We start from the raw sequence: 13,953 nt of genomic DNA, 5'->3' as shown, positions 1-13,953 counted from the left end.
CATCCATGCCGTTCGTCCATTTTTAAAGAACATTTTAGGGTTGATCCCAAAAATGAGAAGTGTATAAATTTCAGGTGGACCACACCACAGGAAAACAATAGTGATTGGATATCCACCATTACAATCCTCCTAAGGCTCGCCGTACTGTTTATTTGACATCCAATATGTTGATTGGGTCATAAAGACCTAGATGAAGGGTAAAAAACAAATATCAGCTTGATCAAAAACCTTTATGGGCCCCAAAAAAATTTTAATGGTCGATGCTCATTCAACACTGTTTCTTATAATGTGGTCCACTTGAGATTGGGATATACTTAATTTTTTGTAGCATACCCTAAAATGATCTATAAAAATAGTTGGACGCCATGGATGAAACACTTACATCATGGTGGGGCCCACAGAGAACCGACCACCAGCCATTGGCCAGTGGCAGGGGGAGTAGCCAATCCGTTTCCGACATAAAGGTGATTGACGAACGCCTAAAAACAGCATGGATATACATAAGACATACGTCAAGATCAGCCCTGCAGTCATGGCCCAAAGTGTTGGGTGAGGCACGACACACCTTTTTTTTTTTCCACGCAAATGTCATTTTTACCTGCTGCTTTTATGAGCCATCCAAATTTTACCTTCCCAAACTAAACCAATATCAATTGTTAGACGATAATATACTTGCAATACAAATCCAATTTTTGAAAATTTCTCTCCTCTCTTCTTCACAACATAATACCCTGCCATTAAAAACTCATTTTCTGGAATCCTCTCATCTTCGCGCCAGAATACCCTACTAGCGAAAACCTATTTTTTAAAATCTTCTCCTCTTCAAACTGCAATATCCTTTCACCTAAAGCTCATTTTTTGAAATCTTTTCTCTTCTTCATACAAGAATATCATTCCACTAAACCGTTACTTTTTTTTTCTTTATTTTATTTTGTCAACAAATAACGAAAATGGTGAATCCATCGAAGAAATGACGCATTGAAGGTATATTTGAACAAATTGCCCTAAATCTTAAACTTTAAACCACTATACTACTTGAAATTCACCGATCATTTCATGCTCGGTCAATTTCATATAATGCTCTTGTGCTTAATCAATTTCATGTGTTGCTCAGTCATTTTCATATAAAGCTCGGTTAATTTTATGTGATGCTAGGTCAATTTCATGTAAAGCTCGGTCATTTTCATGTGATGCTCGACCATTTTTATGTGGAGCTCGGTCAATTTCATGTGATGCTCGGTCAATTTCATGTGAGGCTCGGTTAATTTTATGTGAACCTCAATCAATTTTATGTGAAGCTCGGTCATTTTTATGAAGTACTCTATTAATTTCATAAAATACTCAATTGATTTAAATTATTTCTGAATTTTCGTACTATGCTTTACTAACTATTGAACTTTATTTTTGATATATTTTACAATTCATTCTTTTAGATAACAAGTCTCCAGTTAGAGTCCTAAATCTATCATCCAAGTATTCACTAACATGATGATTTGATATCGTAAAACCTGGGTTGGAGAAGAACAAGAGCTGGTTAAATTTTTTTAGGCAGTCCACACACACACACACACACACACATATATTTTGCTACACATTCCATCATTTAGATTTATAGGAACTATATTTCACCTGCTTTTTGAAAGATATAGAAGTAATATTTTATTTAAGATACGGAAGACACCTTTGAAATTTACGGAGATGGACTTCGCCTTTATAACAGGGCTTAAGACTGGAGACTTTTTATATCGAGAATTCATCCCGCGCCTTCGATGACAGTAAGAGAGAAATACTTCAAAGGATATCTAATCTTAAAGAAATATCTAGGAGAGGTATTTGAAAAATAGTTGACACCAATAAATACAAGGATGTCGTGAAGGTTGCCCTAATTATGTGTGTAAAGTGGTTTGTTAGGGGAATCGACACCAAAATTGTACAGCATTAAGTATATTGACCTAGTCTACTCTTTAAAATACTTTTATAGCTATCACTGGGGTAGTTTGGCCTTCTACACAATGTCTGAAGGGGTCAAAGGTAACATGATGGCATCAGGTGAGAATTGTTATAATGTATATCGTTGCATTTTCATCTACAAGTAAGGATTCTTTCCTTATTCCACATAATTAGAGTTTATATTAAAGTATAGTTTATTAACCTCGTGCAATTTCATTATAACAGATATGGCCGTAAAGAATGTACCAGCCTTTAAAGAGTGTGTAATTTCATATGTTCCTTCTAAAATTCCACGCTTCATTCAATATCGAGGTTGGAAGGGTTACAGGTAACACAAAATATATGAAAATTTTAAGAGTAAATATGTAAGCCAATGTATTTCAAGCTATTTGGTCAATTATTTTAACATATACGTTCTTTCATTAATATGAAACAAGTTCTTTTACGGACTAAAATAATTATTACCTTGGAACCCACCACTGAAGAACTGGAAATGGATGTCATTCACTTGGTCCATGATAAGTTTCAAGTGAGATGTTATGAAAGTCTTTTTTTTTTCTATTGCATATTACTATTTTCATTCGTTTGGTCCATAATACCAATGCCTCAAAAAAAGTATCTCGGTTCTTATATATTCATTGTTACATTTTGTAGGTTAAGCTTAGGAAGATGAGAAAATGAAAGAGAATATATAATGAGGAAGAGGAGGATAGGGAAGAGAATAATGACGAAGATGACGGAAAGGGAAAGGGGGAGGGAGAGGAGATTATGGAGGCATATGATTTGATGGAAGAACTGAGGGAGGAGAGGGAAGAGCTGAAGAAGGAGAGGTTAAAGTTGAAGAAGGAGAGGGAATGGTTGAATCAAGAGGGGGAAGAGTCAAGGCAGGAGTTAAAGAATGAGAGGGAATGTCTGAATAGAGAGGGGGGAAGAGTTGAGACATGAGTTAAAGAACGAGAGAGAATGTTTGAATAAAGAGATGGAAGAGTTAAGGCAGAAGGAAGAGAATATGAAGGAGAGGGGAGAGTTGTTAAAAGAGAAGAAAGTGTTGAGAATGGAGAGAGAAGAGACGAATAAGAAAGCGCAATTGAAGATGGAAAGAGAATTGTTTTTGAAAAAAATGGAAGACTTGAATAAGGAGGAAGAGGAGTTGAAGAAGTAGAAGTGTGATTTTTTGAAGGAGTGGGAAGATTTAAAGAATCAAGAGGAGTTGAAGAAGGAGAAGGAAGTGTTTTTGACATAGAGGGAGCAATTTTTCAAGGAGAATGAGGAGGAGTTGAAGAAGAAAATGAAAGTAGAGGGTATGGAAGAGAAGGAACAGGGGAATGGAGAGCTGGAGATTCAACCATATACTATGGCAAAGGGTACGATTGTAGTACAGAAAGCACTCATGTCTACTCTTGTTTATCAAAAGAGACCTAAAAGGACTCTGAAATAGTCTTACTATAAGGTTTCTCCATTTTTGTCCATGTCTGCAATTGATACAACTCCTAGCATGATCGTCGGATCCGAGAAATCCAAATACTTGCCTAGTTCTCTGATACCCTTCCTGACTCAAATGGACCCGTTTAGAATGATATCGATGGAGGAATTGTAAGAACTGGAGAGCTGGTATGAAGCAAACAAACAGATGATTTTAGCTAGTTTGTTCAAATCTATATATGTGAAAGATAAATGGGTTGATAGCGTTGTAAGTATTCTTAATATATATACATTGATTTACATATATTTATCTCTTATATTTGATTATAGCTGAATCATACTATTCTATGGATTAAGCTATTGATAAGTACATCGATTTTTTGGAGAAAAGGCAATCTGAACTTTCAATAATATATCCTCATGATTGCTAGTTTTATCCCACTTATTTTATGGTAAATGTTTACGTCGAATTATTATTAACCTATTTTTTATTTTTATATTATTTGTAGTAATCTTTAAATTTGTTTGTAATAGCAATGTCTGAAATTAAGTATGTCAAGTTTGAAAACATATCGGGATAAAGGAAGCAACTCGGAGCGAACAAAATACAAATCGAGAAGGTCATTGTCTATGGAATTGTTAGGCCACAAGAAGGAGCCAAGGCTATGTGGCGCTATGAATGGGTAATATTTTCGTTACAACTTATCGACGCTTGTTGTGCCATTTTCTATCATGGCTTTACTGATATTTATTTTGTCAAACATGGACAGGTATATGTACCCATGAACCACGGTAATAGTCATTGGTTTTTTATGGTCATCTATCCACAAAAAATGAGAGATGATTTTTCTCAGTAGTTTTTATCGAATGCGCTCATGAAGTACAAGTAAGTGATTAAGATGATGATTGAGGGGCTCCCCATTATCTTCCATGCCACAGCAGACACGTCTACTCTTGATGGGAAGGTTTGGATAGCCAGAGAAGAGAGTTTAGTACCGAAGCAAACCAATGGTTATGGCTGCGGAGTATTTGTAATGAAATTTATCGACACATTATGTAGTGCTCACATTTTGGTAGGAACAGGGATGTGAAATTGTACTCCAATTTTGAGGAATTCAATAACATATGATTGTTTGAGTGTTAACTATAAATGGTATTTGTCTTAGGCATGGGAGGAAGAGGGAAATTTTATGAAATGTTGTATTCTGTTTTGTGATTAATATTTTGTATAAAATTTATAGTGAATGAAAATTTATATTTTGAAAATTCTGTCTATTTTGTTTAAATTGTGGACTTTGAAAGATTGAATTGAGATACTAACCGTGAAGACTTTTATGTAGTGCTCGGTCAATTTCATGTAAAGCTCGATTAAATTCATGAAGTGCTCAGTCAATTTCAAGAAGTACTGGTTCAATTTCATGAAGTGCTCGTTTAATTTCATGAAGTACTCGGTCAATTTCAAGAAGTACTCGTTCAATTTCATGTGAGGCTCAGTCAATTTCATGTTATGCTCGGTCAATTTCATGCGAAGCTCAATCAATTTCATGTTAGCCTTGGTCAATTTCATGTGATGCTCGGTCAATTTCATGTGAAGCTCAGTCAATTTAATGAAGCTAGAGTACCTTCATTGTAGTCATTGGTCTTATCTGAATCACTAATGCATGCATTTGCCTTACATCCACGTCATCCGTTTCATAGAAAAATGAAGGTGATTCAAATCTCATGTATACCGCACCATAGAAAGTGTTGATTGAATACTCCCCATTAAAAACTTCTTGAGGCCCACTGTAATGAAGAGACCACACATATATCAGATTGATCCAAAACTTTCATACCATAATAAGTTTTTAATGGTCAATCACCATTATTCTCTGAGGTGTGGTCTAGTTGAAATTTATATTTCCTTTTTTTAAAATTAAGCCCTAAAATGAAATGTGAAAATGAACAAGGGCGTGGATGTAAGGCACATAAATCAAGGTAGGGATCCACCCATCTCCGTGCCACGGCCTTATCTTGATGGACATGTCAAGTCCGGATACATTTTCAAGTCACGCGAAAAATATAGACGGATACATTTCCGAGGTGTCACGTGGAAAATATAGACAAACATTTTTGAGTGCTCACAGTCACTACGAGGATGCTCGTCACTCCAACATAGGCAGACAACACGGACACGATGTCCCTTACCACCTGTCAGGCTAACAAAACTTGAGGATCGTATCACTAACAGTTATTAGTAGATCTTCTCAGTAAGGATCGTGAGATTAAAGCACGAACATCAAATCTAGTAATATACTCATTCAAGTATTTCATCGAACATGCATGCATAAGTAAGCTAATATTTGTAATTTATGGACGAAAATTGTAACACATATAATTTATTGTTGAGTGTGAAATATTGCATATTTCCCTCTATTTATACTTTGCTTTTATAAACATGATAGTGCTTAATCGATTTAATTATACATGTTTTCATGTGCGAAGTGATTTCGAGAGTTTAAGGTAAATTGATGCCAAAAGGAAGATTTATGCTCAAAAGATTACTAAATAAAGATTTGGAGATTTAGAAGTCATTAATGAAGAATTCACATGCCAAAATCTAAGAAAACCAAGTAATGAATGAAGAGAATCAAAGATTTGAAGTGAAGAAAAGGAATCCTGAAATTATCTTTAAAAAACATAAATTAGTGTGAAAGTTGGAGTTACACAACTATAAATAGGACTCCCTAGGATGCTCCAAAGTATCTTCTAGGGTTTGGAAAGGTTTTAAGGAGCATACACAAGGGTGAAGCAGCCGACAAAGAGTTTTTCTTCTTTCCTAGTTTATTTTTCATACTTTATTTAAGAGATTTAGTTTCAATCATGTCTATGGTTGGCTAAACCTCTTATCTAGGGCTAATGGGTGAAGCTTGTAGCATGTTTGGATGTTTATTTTTCTTTGATTCTTGTTCTTATTAAACTTCATTAATTTCTAGTTTGATATTAAGGGATTATTTTTAGTTTTATATGATTTATTGTGACTCAAATTATAATAGATGCTATGATAGTTTTGGATATCTTCTTTTCCTGTTTTGAGATAGTGAGATTGGTAAATTTTGTTGTTCACCATCGTCTCTTGGGCATGGTACAGTGATGGAATCCCTTCCAATCATCACAATTCTACTCTATTGAGAATTATGTCAGTGAAAAGTTCAAATTTGATTTAAATTACTTTATCTTCCAATTGGATAAGATAAGACTCCAATTCTAATTGTGTTCCTTAAATCAAGTAATGTAGCATCTTGATAACTACAAGTGAATCCTTGGCACCCTAGTTCCCACCTTTAAATTCATAAGTTTTAATCAACACTATTCACCATTACTCTCAATTATTCAGATTTCAATTTAGATCTTTTTCTACTTCTAATTTTAGTTATTTTTAAAATATATACAAGTTTAGTCCTTATGGATTCAACCTCGGTCTTATCGAGTTATTACTACATTGTGACCCTACACTTGGGGTTGTGAACAAGTTTTTTGCGCCGTTGCCGGGGACTATGGCTGCGTTTTTCTAAGATTAATTGGTATTAGAATTAGGTTAAGATTAGAGTTTATTTTTCTGCTATATTTTTAGGTTAGGATTTTTTTTTTCTGAAATTGCTTTTAGAAACTAACATTGTTTTCTGTTTTGTAGGATCCTAACATAGTAACCCTAATTGAGTAACTTCTCTCCAATCTCTCTTATCTTTTCTTGATCTCTTATTTGTTTTATTTTATTGAGTTTTCTTTTTAGGTTAGTTGTTTAATTACTTGAGGGATGAAAGTATTTTATGCCCAAGTGGGTTCGTGACAACACCTGCTGTCTCTTGAGTAAATGAGGATTAGTCGAAGGGTTACCTATCCATCACTGGATTAGACACCACTTAAGATCCTCTGAATTAATCGAAGTTATAGCTGTAAATTAACCTCAACCTCCAGTTGGGAAAGTTCAGGATAAGAATAAGGTGCTTAATGCACCGTCGCCTCGTACTCTACGAGATTATTTACAACCGGTGGGGGTGAGTACTCATTCCTGCATGATATTCCCCTTGAATGCCAGAATTGTGGATATTACGCCAGAGGTAATTCAACTCCTCCCTAAGTTTCATGGACTAAAATCTAAAAGTCCATACTTGCATATGAAAGAGTTTGATGAGATCATATTTACATTGCACTTCCCAAAAATGTCTGAGGACACGATAAGACTGAAATTGTTTCCTTTCTCTTTGAAAGAAAAGGCTAAGTTGTAGTTACATTCCTTAAGACCAAGGTCCATTGGCACGTGGGCTGAGATGACAAGGGAGTTCCTTAAGAAGTTATTCCCATATCATAAAACAAATACCTTAAGGAAAGCAAACATGAATCTTGTACAAAAAGAGGATGTGACGATCTTCCAATGTTGGGAGCGATTTAAGGATCTCATAAATTCATGTCCACAACATGGCTACAAAACATGGCGTATAACAAGTTTTTTCTACGAGAGATTGACCTCACCTATGCGCCAATTTGTAAAGATGATGTGCAATGGGGAATTCATGAACAAGGAAGCCGATGATGCATGAGATTATTTTGATAAACTTGTTGAAAATGTAGAATCATGGGATACCTCTTCAAGAATTACCACTTCTAAGACTACTCAATCAAAGGAAATGGGAGGAATTTATGTTCTAAAAGAGGAAGATGATATAAATGTAAGAGTGGCCAAACTCACAAGAAAAGTAAAAGCCATGGAACTTAAGAAGGTAGAACTCGAAAAGACTACAGAAGTTTTTTGTGGTATTTGTGCTTGTAACATACATACAACTGAGAATTGCCTAACAATTCCTACTTTCCAAGAGATATTGAATGAACAATCAAATGCCGTAAACAATTACCAAAAACCTTTTAGTGGACCCTCCTCAAATACATATAACAAGTTGGAGGAACCATCCAAACTTCAGTTGGAGGAACAAACAAATGGCTACTCCTCAAGGGATCCTTAACCAATTTCTGAATTAAAGGAAACCTTAAGAGGATCCGGTCTTAAAACATATACAAAACCAAGAGCTTTTTAATCAGGGTATGCTGCAAGCCTTTTAAGACCTTGCAAAGGCCATACAAGGGCTTGAAACAAAAAATTTGATCGGGGAGAGAGGGATCCTTCCGGCTCAGCCTCTCCCCAACCTAAAACAGCAATATGAAATCAGTGACCCAAGCTTTTCAAAACAGATAGAGCAGGTTAAGTCTATCACCACTCTTATGAGTGAGAAGACAATTGACAAATCTATTCCGGTAAGTGCTGAAAAGCCTAAGGGCTTGAAAATAGATGAGAATGATAGACCTAGCAATGCTTCACATGGGTTAGAACCAGAATCTCAAAGTAAGCCGATTGCACTATTGCCTCAATGGTTGATTGCACCAAAACTTCTTTCTAACTCTTAGATATTCTAGAGGTGCTTAAGCAAGTGAAGGTCAATATCCCTCTACTAGATGCCGTTAAACAAATCCCTTCATATGTCAAATTTATGAAAGATTTATGTACGACCAAAAGACAGCAAAACATACAAAAGAAAATTTTTTTAATAGAAAAAGTGAGTGTCATCCTTAAGCAAGATGTGCCACAAAAATACAAAGATCCCGGTAGCCCAACCATCACTTGTGTAATTGGGAACCACCAGATTGAGCACACACTTCTTGACTTGGGGGCGAGTGTAAATCTGATCCCTTACTCGATTTATGAACAATTGGATGTAGGTGAATTAAAACCCATCCGAACTACATCACAAGTTACCGATCGCTTAGTTCGTGTACCGAGAGGGATGATTGAGGATGTGTTGGTCCAAGTTGATGAATTCTACTATCCAGTAGATTTTATTGTCCTGAATACTCAACCCATCATAGATGTGAGCACTCAAATACCCGTCATTCTTATTCGCCCATTCCTTGCTACATCAAATGCTATCATTAATTGTAGGAATGGAATTATGAATTTATCTTTCGAAAATATGACATTGGAGCTCAACATCTTTTTCAACATGAACAAACAGCAAGAGGATGATGACGATACCCACGACATTAACATGATCGATTCTTTCATGGAAGATAAAGCACTCTTAACTCTAATTTTTCATGCTTTGTTTAAGGGATTTGGTTTCAATCATATTTATGGTTAGCTAAACCTCTTAGATATGGCTAAGAGGTGAAGCTTGTAGCATGTTTGGATGTTTATTTTGCTTTAATTCTTATTCTTATTGAACTTCATTAATTTTTAGTTTGATATTAAAGCAATATTTTCAGTTTTCTATGATTTATTGTAACTCAAATTACAATAAATACTGTGATAGCTTTGGATATCTTCTTTTCCTGTTTTGAGATAGTGAGATTAGTAAATCCCATTGTTCACCATCATCTCCTGGGCATGGTAGGGTGATGGAATCCTTTTCAATCATCACAATTCTCCTCCATTGAGAGTTATGTCAATGAAAAGTTCAGATTTGATTTAAATTACTTTATCTTCCAATTGGATATGATACGAATCCAATTCCAGTTGTGTTTCTTAAATCAAGTAAGGTAGCATCTTGATAGCTACAAGTGGATCCTTGGCACCCTAGTTCCCACCTTTAAATTTATAAGTTTTAATCAACATTATTCACCATTACTCTCAATTATTCAGATTTCAATTTAGATCTTTTTCTAGTTCTAGTTTTAGTTATTTTCAGAATACGTACAAGTTTAGTCTCTGTGGATTCGACCTCGGTCTTATCGAGTTATTAGTACATCGTGACCCTACACGTAGGGTTGTGAACATTTATCATGTAATTTTTAAATCAATAAGTACAAATCATTAACTGAAGCATAAGGTTTGATAAGTGGTAACCTAAAAATGGCAATAGCTAGTTTACGGGTCAAGGGGGAGAGGGGCAACCTTCTCTGAGAAACTACTCCCTCACTCTTGCTCCTCCTTTCTCTTCTTTCTCCCCTTTCTCCCAAGTATAGGGTTGCAAATTTATATGGGAGAAATGGGGTGAAATTTACAGGTCGAGGGGGAGAGGGGCAACCTCTTGCAAGCAGCCACACCCTCATTCTTGCTCCTCATTTGTCTCCTTTCTCTCCTTCTCTTCCAAGTCTAGAGTTGCAAATTTGGATCAAGAGAAAGGGGCTGAAATTTGAAAGCTATTTATAGTGCCACTTTATCTATCATGCTTGCCCTAAGAGAGGTCATCTTTATCTAATGCATCCATCGTGATGTATGTGACTTATTCACATCGTTCATTTGTTATCTTAGTTGAGTTCAAGGCATTAGCAAAAACATGAGGTGGATCCAAAGCTCAAGTGGACCACACCAAAGGAAAACATCGGGAATTGAATGCCTACCATTAAAAACTGCTTAGGGCCATTAAAAGTTTTAGAGCAAGCTAATATTTGTGTTTTCCCCTTATCCATGTCTGTGTGACCCTATGAATGGGTTAGATGATTAAAAAAACCCCAATGTGGGCCCAGTGAAGGAAACAACTTTCTTATGAAGTGGTCGATCAATTTTAGATCCCATGGTGGCACCATTCATAAGACAAAGCGCCATGGTGGCACTGTTTTGTGAAAATCCCACGATGCCACTGTGGGAAAGACAGAGTCCCTTGGTGCCACCGTCAAATGCCCAAATTTGAAAATATAAATAGATGTGGGGCTCATTTAAGCCCGACTTCTAATATTTTAAATCCTAAAACCCTAAACCCTAGCCACCCAAAGTCCCTCTCAACTTCCTATAAACCCCTTCCAACTCCAAAAACTCATAGCAATGGCTTTCCTTTCAACTGTTGGCTCATTTTTCTTCATCCCTTTGCTTCTTTCCCTCATAGGGAAGAAGAGAGTGAGTCGAAAGGAGGATAACCTGCAACAGGAGCACCGTACAAAGAAGAAGCATGATAGGGGAGCATCCACAAGTGAAGCCGACCCGTCTGATAACCTAACGGCTATCTGAGAAGGTAGATTTGCGGGGTGGGAAGTGATTTTTGAGATGTATATCAATCATGATTTGTTCGACAACTACAATTTGTTAGATCGGCTTTCACACTGCGAATGGGACCCTATCTTCGAGGGTAACACACCGGCTTATCAAGGGCAGGTTAGGGCGATCAACGCGAACATCCGCAACCCCCACGTAGACCCCCTTGGATTCGATATTTCATTGGGCACAAGCGTCATCCACATCAACTTTGATGTAGTCTCGGAGGTTCTCCAAATACCACGAGGTATGGTGTAGATAAATGAAGATAATGTGAAAGTGTTCCAGAATCGACAACAGCGAACTCAATACTTGTGCGGGACGTTAGTCGATTGGAGGCCTATTGGCTTAAAAAATGATAGCGGATTACAGGATTCTCCACCAAATCTTCACATTCAATGTGTACCCGAGGGCTAGAAACATGATCGAACTCTCGGCCTACACGGTAAAGCTTCTCTAACAAATAGAGAGGGGGGAGGATGTTTGCCTCCCTTCGATGGTACTCTACCATATAGTGAAGTCAGTCTCTCACACATGAAAAGTGGGCCTTTTATTCGGGTGGTTCATTTGCAAGCTAGACCAGCATTACGGCCTTAAAGGACTGACTGACATCCCCGAGACCATGAAGAATATAAGTAAATACACCATTATTCATATGAAACTCAGTCAGAAGGCCTGAGGAGATGAGGTGTGGGATGAATTCAAGGAAGCAGAGGAGGAGGGAGAAGAGGAAGAGGGTGAAGAAGGAGGAGTAGTCGTGGAGGATGCTCAGGAGGAGTCATTAGCGACCTGAGGCATCGAGGATTGTTTAGCCGCTCTCGAGGTCAGGGTGGAAGAGATTAAAGAGGATCAATAGTACCTGAAGCGTAAAGTACGCAAGATGTATTGTACATTAAAAATGGTGTTGTGCTACGTGCAAAGGGAGCGCCCCCACCCTCTCCTGACTCGGTCAATTAGTAGGTCTTAGATGGTAGATGTTAGTCACTAATTTAACATTTCATTTACTTTCATGTATTTTCATATCATAGCTTAAGTGTTACTTCTGATTTTTTTTTCTAAGAAAATAGTGTAATCGAATCATTCTTTGATGTTAATGAAGCACTTTACTATTTTTGTACATGAATTATGAGATCAAGACGTATATTTGCACTTTTGTAATAACTCATGAGCAGTTTTATGGGATGAAAATTAGCTTGTATGCAAATGAGATGAACAAGTTTCTCGGTATGAGTGAATGGTCAGCAACAACCCTAGGGTAGAGTTAGCGCCTCATTGCAGATGAACAAGTTGCTCGGTGTGAGTAAATAATCAGTAATAACCCTATGGTAGAGTCGGTGCCTCATTGCAAATGAACAAGTTACTCAGGTATGAGTGAATGGTCAGCAACAACACTAGGGTAGATTTGACGCCTCATTGCAAATGACCATCAATATGATGAAATTGACTAAGGACTCGTTAAAATTAATCAAGAAATTGCCATACGTGGCTTCTTGAAAGAGGGAATTTAATCTTCAGGGTCAATATTCTCATTCAATCTTTCAAAGTCTCAATTGTAGTAGTAACTCCGCAATTTAAACAAAATATACAGACATTTTCGGATTAAATCATTCACCATCATATTACATCAAAATATAAAATGCATTACAACATAAATCATTTAAACATAAAATAAATTACAAATTACATTATTTCTCAGGTATTGAAAACTTGCACTTTCGGCGATTATGCCCCGTTTGTTTGCATCTTCTGCACTTTACTATTTTCTGTTCTTCTCCACGCGAAAGAATTCTTATCTTTTTTGGTCTTCCAGCTGGCCTCTTTTGTCGTTGGGGTTTAATTCTCGTACAATACTCTTTGAATTCGTGTGATATTTTCCATTGGCTCTTGTCACGTATTAGGTACACGGATTCGTTATACATGATCTGGTAATTTTGTGCTGTGTAGAATGGGGAGTAGTATGAGTAATGAGGAAGATTATAGTTTATACATACTAAAAGGACATGCGAACAAAGGAATACCTTTATGTCAAACTCGCGATATGAACATGAAAGCTCACTGAGCTTAACTGCATCATTGTAATCTCTCACAAATAGTACTCATCGTGAGAAATTGCATGATAACGGATATCTCGCGCCTTCGATATAAGATCCTTTAACTGTTCCTCGGCCCATGGTGTCAATGGCCCAACCAACAAATGATGATTCAGATTCTCTTCTCTTACAAAGCATATCTTGAATCTTAAATCTTATCGCCTCTATCAATATAGTCACGGGGTATTCTTGTACTTCTTTGAAGAGAGCATTAACGAACTCAAATATGTTTGTAGTGACCAAGTTGAATATTTTTCCTGCAAAGTGTGAAGATGCCTATCTTTTATACCCTATATCTCTCAACCATGCATGTACTGGGGGGTTGGCCATTTCGATATTATGCATTAACTTTTTGAATGCAGCCTTCCTGTAGGTCTTCATAGCCCACTAATAGTACATTTCTAAAGACTTGTCTTTAAATGTGTCCACCAAGTTTTTGTATATATGATAGGCATAATAACCATAGATTGTGTAAGACCCATATCCTAGTTC

The sequence above is a fragment of the Magnolia sinica genome, chromosome 16 (genome assembly GCF_029962835.1).
Source record: "Magnolia sinica isolate HGM2019 chromosome 16, MsV1, whole genome shotgun sequence".
NCBI classification, from domain to species: Eukaryota; Viridiplantae; Streptophyta; class Magnoliopsida; order Magnoliales; family Magnoliaceae; genus Magnolia; species Magnolia sinica.
Note: the sequence above shows the minus strand (reverse complement) of the source record.